The following is a 2312-nucleotide window of genomic DNA, read 5'->3' as shown; positions in this document are numbered from 1 at the left end:
CATAAAGGAGAAGAAGACTTTCTATAGGTACATCAGTGATAAAAGCAAGGTTAGGGAAGAAGTTAGGGCTTCCTTCCCTCTCCAGAAGGAAAATGGAGAACTGATCACAAGGGATATAGAGAAGACTGAGGTGCTCAATGACGTTTTTGACACAATCTTCACTTGCATGGGCTCTAGCTGCACTGCCCAAGTTACAGAAGGCAGAGGCAGGGACTGGGAGAAGGAAGCTCCACCCACTGTAAGTGAAGATTGGGTTTGAGACCATCTAAAAAACCTGAAGATGCACAAGTCCATGGGACCCCATGACATTCATCCACAGGTCCTGAGAGAACTGGTGGATGAAGCTGCCAAGCTGCTATCCATCTTATTTGAAAGGTAGTGGCAGTCTGGTGAAGACCTGGCTGACTGGAAAAGGAGAAACATAACCCCTTTTTTCAATAAGGGGAAAAAGGAAGATCCAGGAAACTATAAGCCAGTCAGTATGACCTCTGTGTCTGGCAAGATCATGGAGCAGACCCTCCTGAAGGCTCTTCTAAGGCACATGGAGAATGAGGATACTGTGATTAGTGGTAACCAACATGGCTTCAACAAGAGCAAATTGTGCCTCACCAATTTGGTGGCCATTTATGACAGAGTTACAACCTCAGTGGATAAGAGAAGAGCAACTGATGTCATCTACCTGGAGCTGTGCAAAGCATTCGACACTGTCCAGCATGGCATACTAGTCACTAAACTGGAGAAAAGTGAATTTGATGGATGGACCACTCACTAGATAACGAATTGGCTAGATGGTTGCACTCGGTAGATGAGTGGAGTTCGCCAGAGATTGGTACTGGGATCAGTACTGTTCAACAATGTCAGTGACATGGACAGTGGGATTGAGTGCACCCTCAGCATGTTTGCGGCTATCAGTAAGCTGTGTGGTGCAGCTGACACACTGGAAGGAAGGGATGCTATCCAGAGGGACCTGGACAGGCTTGAGAGGTGGGTCCATGCCAACTTCATGAAGTTCAACAAGGCCAAGTACAAAGTCCTGCACCTGAGTAGGGGCAATCCTAAGCACAACTACAGGCTAGTCAGAGAATGGCTCAAGAACAGTCCCAAGGAGAAGGACCTAGGGTGTTGGTTGATGAAAAACTCATCATGAGTCTACAATGTGCACTTGCAGCCCAGAATTCCATCCGCATCCTGGGCTGCATCAAAAGAAGTGTGACTCCTCCACTTTGCTCTCGTGAGACCCCACCTGGAGTACTTTATACACTTCTGGGGCCCCCAATATAAGCAGGACACTGAGCTGTTTGAACAGGTCCAGAGGAGGGCCATGAAGATGATCAGAGGGCTGGAGCACCTTCCCTACAAGGACCAGCTGAGAGAGTTGGGGCTGTTCAGCCTGGAGAAGAGAAGGCTCTGACTGGACCTTATTCCGGCCTTCCAGTTCTTGAAGGGGTCCTACAGGAAAGCTGGGGAGTGACTTCTTACAAGAGCAGATAGCAATAGAACAAGGGGAATTGTTTTAAACTGGAAGAGGGTAGATTTAAACTTGATATTAGGAAGAAATTCTTTGTTGTGAAGGTGGTGAGACACTGGAACACGTTGTGTTCCAGGAAAACACAGGAAAGTTCCAGGAAAGTTGTGTTCAAGGCCAAGTTGGACAGTGCTTTGGGCAATTTGGTCTAGAGGGAGGTGTCCCTGCCCACGGCAGGGGGATTGGACTAGATGATCTTTAAGGTACCTTCCAACCTAAACTATTCTATGATTCTATGTCCCTTCCAACCCAAACCGTTCTATGACTTTACACTCAGCTCACAAACAGCAGTCACTGGCATACGCCAGTGAAAACATGACAAGGCTCAGAAACTGAGACATGTCATCATCATGAAATAGAAGGGAAGGGATTGAAGAGGGGTGGAAGAACCAAAGGGATTGAAAAAGAAAGAGGAAGGGCAAAGGAGAAGGAGTAATTTCCTGCAAGCTTCCCAGTTATAGTGATTGTGATGTTTATGGAATGGAATACACCTTTTTTTGGACAGCATAGATCATACCCAGATAATCTGTGCTGAGTCACCTATTTCAGAGAGTCCCAGGCTTTCAATACTCACCTTTCTCTGGTGCAGAGATAAGAAAAAAATAAACAACCAACAAAAGAAACTATAGCCACAGGTGCATACAAAACACTGTAAAATGTAAATATCTGCCAGTGAGAATGAGAATAATATCCTTATCAGCAAACACTGTAGTTTTCTCAGAAATTCAGATCTGCTGGAACATCAAAAGGGAATTCTGAAATTCAATACCAGCAAAATCAGGACAAA

At 45.7% G+C, this 2312-nt stretch overlaps 1 pseudogene; it reads left to right on the top strand.

Moving 5' to 3' along the window:
• The first annotated feature begins 238 nt into the window (after positions 1-238).
• Positions 239-772, top strand: LOC104542982 (annotated as a pseudogene).
• The last annotated feature ends 1540 nt before the right edge of the window (positions 773-2312 follow it).

This window comes from Mesitornis unicolor, unplaced genomic scaffold (genome assembly GCF_000695765.1).
Source record: "Mesitornis unicolor isolate BGI_N332 unplaced genomic scaffold, ASM69576v1 scaffold27906, whole genome shotgun sequence".
In the NCBI taxonomy this organism is placed as follows: Eukaryota; Metazoa; Chordata; class Aves; order Mesitornithiformes; family Mesitornithidae; genus Mesitornis; species Mesitornis unicolor.
Note: the sequence above shows the minus strand (reverse complement) of the source record. Positions and strands in the feature narration are given on the sequence as shown.